This window comes from Ascidiella aspersa, chromosome 3, assembly GCF_963924565.1.
Source record: "Ascidiella aspersa chromosome 3, kaAscAspe10.2, whole genome shotgun sequence".
NCBI classification, from domain to species: domain Eukaryota; kingdom Metazoa; phylum Chordata; class Ascidiacea; order Phlebobranchia; family Ascidiidae; genus Ascidiella; species Ascidiella aspersa.
This window is the reverse complement of record NC_139449.1, coordinates 38,511,458-38,520,255: the sequence shown is the minus strand read 5'-3', so window position 1 is coordinate 38,520,255 and position 8,798 is coordinate 38,511,458. Positions and strand designations below refer to the sequence as shown.

Below are 8,798 nucleotides of genomic sequence, written 5' to 3'. Positions count from 1 at the left end.
CGAAGGTAAATAGCGACGAATGTTGCTCAATAGTATCATGTGACGTCAGCTGACGCGTTGCTTTCAAACCTGCCGCGACTGAAAGTGTTTTGATTGACAGCTTTTGTAAACCCAATTACCAAAGGCTGTCTGCTCTGCTTTGTACAACAAAAAGGGCAGCTATAAACCCAATTGAAAGGCATGAGATATTGACAACAACTTAAGTCCAAGTTAGTTTAACCGAAGGCCAAGAAGGGACAAGTTTCCTAGCTTGTAGCATGATTAATAAATTGTTACAATTTAAAAATTGTTAGTGGTATATTTTTGTAATAGTATCGATTAACGAAGCATGTACACACATATGTGTGTTAACAACTGAGATCTAGCCCTTCTGAAGCTGCTTTTTAACCAACGATTACGGCTTACGTATCATTATATAGTACTGTGAATCCCCTTCAGCATGAAGTTGCTTGTACTAACAGATTGAGCAAGCATTGGCGCATGGTTGTTTCTCGACTCGTTCCCTTCTGAGCCTGCATAGCTCAGTTGGTAGAGCGACGGTCCCGGCTTGACCGCAGGTCGTGAGTTCGAACCTCACTGCAGGCTAGTTGTTTTTCTAAGCCAAAAAAAAGAAAAAAAGTTAAAAAAATTATGTCCAATATTTTTTAATGCGTTTTCCACTTGTACCCGCACAAACCGTTTAAGAAACGCTGTCCTGCTGTATAAAACATGTGGTTCAATTGGGAGACATTATACACTAAACTTCAAAGGTTGAGAACCACTGTTTTAAAGTTTAACCCTTTAACACGATTTTGCAATTTGCCAACTCCCCGGTAAAAATGTTATTTTCATGCAATAATACCTCGTAAAACTGGCGATTAATTCAAACAAATTTTTGCTGCAGAGAGAAAATGACGTCATCGTTTGAGTGCAATACGAACGCTCTGATTGGTGGAGAGAAGGGCGGTTATTCTCACCACCTTTCAACCGGTCTGCAGACCTTTATGCTTGGAACTATTGGTTAGTGCGTGTGAAAATAATCTCATTAGGCCTTCAGAAGCTACAGTGGATTTGTCGTAATGGAGAAAAATAATAATAAAATTAAAAACTTTAAATGTAATTTAACGTAGTGGCAACTGTTTAACCGTTTTGACAATTTATCATTTTAAAGTTTAAGGTTGAGTAAACGTTTAGACATTCACCAATATCATTTACTTGAATATGTTTTGAATAGTTGTTTCAGAAGTTCACTTTAACGCACGTGACTAGGTTAATAAAATTAAATAAAATTTATAATCCGCTAATCATAAAATATGCAAAACCTATACGTTGACATTTATATATACTAGAAAACTTTTAATGCGATGATGTGGTTACACCCCTGGCTTAGACAATACTAGTAAAACCGTACATCGAGTAGTGGCAACACCAATACACTTTAGCGAAAGCGATGGTCGGCCCTAACAAAAAATATATAGCAATCCACATATAGGGTTGTCATAAAACCAATCCGCCCACAATACATGGCTGGCTCGTGTTTAACCACGCGCTATTCCACCTTTACAATTTGCAGTTTGCAGCCTTACTATATTTCCCTTATCTAGTATCACCCAAACCGATTCCAAAATTGATTAAACAAAAAATTGTTGAAATATATTATAGGCCCCTGTAATCCAACTATACCCGTAATCACCTTGGCGGAAAGTCGTCCCTACTGTGGTTACTCGATCGTCTTCATTACCTTTTATCTCGATGTCCACTTAAAACGTATAATCAGCCTCCTTTTTCATCATCGAACCTTATAAATTCCACCAAATTAAATGCACCCATTTAATAAACCCTCCCCCAATATCTTGAACATTCTTTCACTTCCCAGTTGCATGTGGGGCTTGCGCCGTTTTCTTCTCGCTTTTCATTGGTCCAGAAGATCACGTGATCCTGTCAGCTCTACCAATAGCAATCCTCGTGTTCGGGTTTGTCCTTGAGCCCCTGAAATGTTTGACCTTGGCGTGGGTTTTGTCGGCCATGAGGTGACGAGTTTGTTTTAAAAATATAAGTTTGTTTTAAACTGTCTTTATAATACCTTGTTTGGGAAACACAAAAAAATACCCACAAAGCAACAATAGCTCGGAATTATCCATAATAGCACAACAATAAAAACCAAATACGCAGCAATACCTAAAACGGAATAACACCTAAAATTATCGGAATAAGACCTATTATTTATTATCGGAATAACTTCTGCCATTTTAACGCTATCAAATATACTTCATTTTAAACAATTGAGCCTTTTCTAAGCTTTGGTCTGTGTTTTATAAATTTGTGTTACAAAAAGTCATGAATGAGAAAACTAGCCTGCAGTGAGGTTCGAACTCACGACCTTGGTCATACCGGGACCCTCGCTCTACCAACTGAGCTACACAGGCTCCGAGGGGAGCAAGACGAGAAAATAAGTTAAAACACCCCTTCATTTTGTTTTCTCCAGACGTCTCCCCTATCGCTCCACTCATCCGCTCGACATCAAATCCGATCCAACCGTTATGAAACGAGCGTCGGCGCTGTCTCCATCCAAGCGTGACCGATACAGGCACGAAACGGCAGCCAAGCGTGAAGACGTGACGTCAGCGAGTGATTACGAAACAGCTTTGTACGAGAAATACTGCCGGAACCTATCGCGCCCGGGACTTCCCCGGAAGCTGCGCCGAAAGGTCCCTGCCCTCGCCGAGAGTGACGTATCTATAGAGGAGTACGCAGCGTCCTCTAGCGACCTGGAGGAAGCCAAGCCGAGTGACCGGCAGGGGGCGCTCGATGGGGGTCGCCAACACACGATCGCATTCAGCAACGAAATCAACAAACGGAACCCTTTTGGGAAACCCACGCTCTACCGGGGACCCGCTCTCGACCAGGGGGAATCCCTGGACGCCCTCTGGCCCCACGCGAGCTTTGATGACGTCATACCAGAGCGCCCAAGCGGAACCAAATTGACCAAGATTACCTTCAATGACGAACCGAAAGACCTAGGACCACTTCTTGTCGAGGGGAATTCCCACACGAGTGGTGACGTCACTCGAAGGCGTTCGAGCGGAACAGAGGGTATCGATGCGGGGAAAGCCCCTGAGCAGCGCACCACTGATGCGTCATCAACTGATCTGTCAATCACTTTGTAAAATATTGTTTATAAAACGCGTATCTACATTTTTGTTTGGTTTATTCTGATTTCTGGCAGGTGTCACAATGCTCTGGAATTCGACTAAGTTACGCGCGCAACTAGTGCGTAATTTTTTAACTTTTTTGTTTGCAGTAATATTTAGTCTGTGGTTATAGTATTTTAAAACCTACGTTATTTGAGTGTATTAATCATAAATTCACTTTCTTAATCCTTTCCGTTTAGTAAAATATATTGAATGAAGTTTTTTGTTTATTCTACAAACTTTCGTTAAAATAAGCATACGAAGATTCAAAACATCTACTTTGTTTACATTGGAGAACACTCTACAGTTAATATCGCTACATGGAAACATTTTTAAAAAGGATTATACGATGCAAGATTTACACCAGAAGCAAATCAACAAATTCAATTTATGATATTTTAGGGATAAAACACAATCATGTTACATTGTTTGTTATGTGAGTTAAATATCATAAAAACGTCGACGCAACAAACAAAGATAAATTTTCGCCAAATGTTCATTTTCAAACGACTAAAGTTTGCTTAATGAGCGCAATGCAAGTCAATAAAGCAACTATAAGACTAAAAATAAAATCAGGGGGAATGAAAATAAGTTAGTTTGCCACAAAAGCGTAGAGGTTACCAAAATGTAAAACAAACTACTTATATTTCTACTTATACTACCCGTTTATTCGTTTTTATCAAAATTTCCTTGTTTTGTAGTTTTATTCAAAGCTTAGCCCGTATTCCCAGTCGATGTTTTTCCCTTTAGAATTCAGGAATTCATTAGCCATTAACAAATGGTTTTGTCTTAGAAAATCTCCTCCTCTTACCAGGGGGGAAGGGTGACTAGATTGTAAAACTACGTTCCCCAACATTATACAAGGTGTAGTACCACGACTCGCGCCACAGTTTTTACAGACAACATATTCATGCGTTAAGCAGTGATGTGCCGTGAATGGACATGATGGACTTTTCATATAATTCACATCTATTAAACACTTGTTTTTCTCTGTCTTAAGTACATCGCACAGCATTTTCGCTTCTTCCCCCCAAAGAATAAAAACAATTCCCCAAAAATTCTTTTGAAGGGATTTTAAAATGTTGTTCGTGAAAGTTTCCCATCCAAGATATTTATGCGAATTTGGCGAGCGTGCTTTAACTGTGAGTATTCTGTTGAGAAGGAGAACTCCCTGTCTTGCCCAACCTTCGAGGTTTCCATCAACTGGCATTTTAGGTTTGGTTAGCGGACATTTTCTTGGGAGTAGTTTCATGATGTTTTTGAGGCTGTACTTAGGTTTTTCGCCTGGCATGCTGAAGGCAAGTCCGTCGGCCGTTCCGTTGTGATAAGGATCCTGACCCACGATCACAACCTTAACCTCCTTAGGCCTGCAATACTTGGTCCAAGCAAACATATCAAAGTGAGCTGGATAAATAGTGGCTTCTGGATAAATAGTGGCTTTTTGTCGCTCCGAGTGAATTTTGTTCAACAGCATCCGAAAGCAATATTCGTTCGATTCATTCCGTTCTTGAAATTGTCCCCAGATAAGTTCTTCCCAACCTTCTCCCACTATGATATCACGATCAAATCCTGGTACTAAAGATGGAAGAGGTTGAAAGTTCAGGTCAGGAATTATGGTGGATAAACTTGGCAGATAAGGATATAAAGGGTAGCTAGGGTTTCCTGGTTTAGCAACCCAAATCACACAGCGAGAGGCTCGAATATTTATGCTTCGCAATTCATTCCACATAATTTCTTCACAACCTTCTTCCACTATTTTATCACAAGCAACATCTAGTGTCAAAGATGGAAGAGGTGGTAAGTTCGGGTCAGGAATTATGGTGGATAAACTTGGCCGGTAAGGCTTTGCACTATTCGGAGGGTTTCCTGGTTTAACAACCCAAATCACACGGCGAGAGGTTGGAATATTTATGCTTCGCCGCAATTCATTCCACTTATTTTCTTCACAACCTTCTTCCACTGGGATATCACGATTAACACCAAAATCTGGTACTAAAGATTGAAGAGGTGGGAAGTTCAGGCCAGGAATGGCGGATAAACTTGGCAGGTAAGGATATATACTATTCTTAGGGTTTCTTGGTTTAACCCAAATCACACAGCGAGAAGTTAGAAAGTTGCTCATTGTTATTTCTTTAACACTTAAGCCTGTGAAAATAAATAGATTATCTTTCAAAGATAAAATCATTAAAAACAATTAACAGACGACGTCACAAAGTTACGTAGAAACGTGACGTCAAAGGTTGCGTCAAAAGAGTAACGTTATATTCGTCAAAAGAGTGACGTTATATTTTCTGCAAATGGCTCTTCCATTGAATACAGTTGCCCACCCCTGACACAGGCTAAGCGAAAACAAGGACGAGTTTCTACATGTTTGGTTCTATCGTGAACACTTTTTCCAGCAACAAATCAAGTCATGAGCCCGCCAACCTCTATTTTAAGCCTGTTTTAAATACTAAAACGGAAACTGCTTTTGCGCTTTGCGCGAATCTCTCCCGTCTTTCTCGTATGTTCCATGCGATTTTCCGGCATCTTTACGTCAGGGACTGACACACACAGCCAACAGGACGCAAAATAAAATGACACAAAGAAAAAAGGAGAAATATATGCCAGAAGAACCTATTTTAAATATATTATGCCTGGTAGCAACAGCATATTTAAAGACAACAATATCTAAAGCAGAATAATCTATAAAACGTTTGCAAGACCAACACATAATAAAGCCAAATACATAGTAATATCCACGACAGAATAAGATCTAAATTGTCTGAACAATTGTCTGAATAATTAAACGTAAGCCGTAGTCGTTGGTCAAAAAGCAGCTTCGAAGGGCCAGATCTTAGCTATTAACACACATATGTGTGAATGTTTCATTGTCTGAATAACACCTAAACATTTTAGAATATGTCCTAAATTCATCATGACAAGCCCTAAATGGCCAAAAACGCATGAAACTGAGAAAGACGCCGTTTCGGTGGCGACGTTTGGATCGGGCGACGCTGTTTTGGTACCGGATTGTTTTCCCCTGTTTGGGGTTAGTGGGGTGTAATGGTAGGAGACGGTTTTACGACTATTAGGTGTTAGTCCTAATGAACTGTCTATATTCTGATGTTGGTGTTGTTCTTGTTTCGGTTTTACCCCTAATCTATATAAACTAGCTTTCAAGTTTATTCTACGCGCGAAATTTGTCACGCCCTCGACAAAAAATTTGCTAAATGTATTTAAACTTGATTTGAGTTACTTATTTTATGACGTGTTTTCCGAAGTCATATTAAAAGTTGTTATTTCGCCTCGCCTTAAATCCATCCCCGGGTTTTTACCATGGGGGCGTTCAAAGACTCTGCCGAGCTAAAGGGGCGCTAGTACAAAAAGGTGAAAACACTGGCTTAAACCCCTAATTAATATCCCCTTTAATATTCTGTATATTTTTGTGCTGTCCCAACACAACCAAAGTAAAATAAATTGGAAAAAACAGTAATTCTGACATAAATTACGTGGAAAAAACAGTATTCCGAAAACAGTAAATCTGACAAAAATTAACCTGATGAAAAACAGTAATTCTGACAAAATGTAAACATGACAAAAACACTAATTCTGACCTATTGTAACTATTGTAAGAACTGTAACTATTGTAAGGATTGTAACTATTGTAAGGATTGTTAGTATCGTAAGTATCGTTAAAGTGTTTGTATATATCTGTATATATCTGTATATGTTTTGTATGTTATATGTAAGGTATGTAATGTATGTAATAAACCTTACGTAGGCTAATGTCATTGTATTGTATATTGAATGTAAAACAAATTATATAGGCCTATGTAATGTATGTAATTATGTATTGTATTGTATTGCATGTAATGCATATAATGTATGCAATTCAAATTTTGTGTTTTAATTTTACAGTTTTTTCGAATTGAATCTAAACCAGGAGACAGCTGACTCGATGAACCTTACGGTCTTTCGCTGTCTCCTGGGAATGTCAAATATTGCTAAACGTTTTGATTTCGACCATTTTTTGTTTTTTGATGTTCAAAATAAAATCATATCTATCTATCTGTCAAAACTTAAACCTGACAAAAATAGTAATTCTGACAAAACGTAAACGTTACAAAAACAGTAATTCTGGCAAAACGTAAACCTGACACAAAAAGTAAAGCTTGCAATAAGCTTTTTGCAGGACAGTAAATATAAAAAAAACTCAATTAACAAAAGCAACACTTTAACAAATATTATAAAATGGCGGCAAGTTATTTTCACAGGCACAAACAACTATAAGGCAAATACATTATTGGATTTTTATAGTCTCGGAAGTTTTTTACCAACAAAATTAAGGTTTAATGTCGCTACATTAATGCTATAGCTACAAGCGAGCCAATGGTCAACTTGACATATTTATCATACTCTTACTTTCACACAGCCGTAATGTGATTCTAAAGTGTCATAAAGTTCTCACACAGAAAGTTGAATCGTTCGTATTTAAATCATGGTTTGGCGCCAAACGTCGTTAGCCAAAAAGTTCAAAAAACTTCGTCGCTTTAAGTTTGTTCACACAAGACTCGTTTAGCGTTAACGGAAACGTCCACAGCTAAGGCAGGGGTTCTTAAACTTTTTTCAACCTGAGCCCCCAAATTTTTAAACATCAGGTTTTTAGTTTGAAAAAAAAATGAAAAAATGACGTCATAAATTTATGTCACAGTACAAATAGACTTCATAAATATGCTGGTTTCAGTCTAAAAATTGGAAAGTAAAATGGAGTCCATTTCATTTTCAATTAAACTTAAATAATAAGTAATATTTCAATTAATCCTTCAAGGGCCCTCTAAAGTTAGTTCACGGACCCCCAAAGGGTCCATGGACCTCAGTTTAAGAACCCCTGACCTAAGGCGTAAAAAAACGATTTCGGTTGCCAAAAGTAGAAATCTTTCAACGTTGACGTTGACGGTTAGGAGCGAGGAAATTTGCCGTTAACGCTGGCGACGCGTTATGTGTGAACTCTTCTTGATTGCTCAGTTAATAGATTAGTGGCGTTATCCCAAGGGTGTGGGTTCGAACCTTACCCAGCTTGTTGCTTAACATAGTTTAGATGGTTGATCTTTCTCAGTAAGCTAAAATACAACACGTATATTCTAATAATACTTGGTCAACCGCAAAAAGCTTAGTCTGGAATTATGTTAAATTTCCATTTACCGACCGTGTATCGCTATAGATAACTTTAGCAATAGCTACGCGAAAATAACCTAAAATGCAAACTTATAAAGACCTCACAGCATAACGGACTGTTTCATTTTGTTTAACCACGCAAAATTCAGGTTGATTAAGCAAATTATCGCGCGTATTACAGGTGTAATTTATTTACATAGCAGGTAAAACTAGAAATTAGTCCCTTATCAGTAAGAAAATATAATTAACCTGGGCAACGCAGCGTATTTCATCTAGTATTTTAATAAGTTTATCATTCGGTCAGGTGGCAGTCAGTCGTTGTGTTCGCCACAGAAGAGAAGGTGCTCGAAGCGCTAGCGAGCGACGAGCGAAACAAAGCTTCAAGAGTTAAAAGAGAGTTACTATGAACAAGATAGAAGAAGGCAACACACGGAAAAAATGCGACCAGGATTTGTTGTTTCATAAACTGGC

General features: G+C 38.4%; 1 non-coding gene across 1 annotated transcript; it reads right to left on the bottom strand.

Annotated features, from left to right (window-relative positions):
- Window positions 1-2,331: 2,331 nt before the first annotated feature.
- On the bottom strand, window positions 2,332-2,405 carry Trnat-ggu (transfer RNA threonine (anticodon GGU)). Its single transcript has one exon. It is a non-coding gene; the product is annotated as a tRNA-Thr (tRNA).
- Between the last annotated feature and the right edge of the window lie 6,393 nt (window positions 2,406-8,798).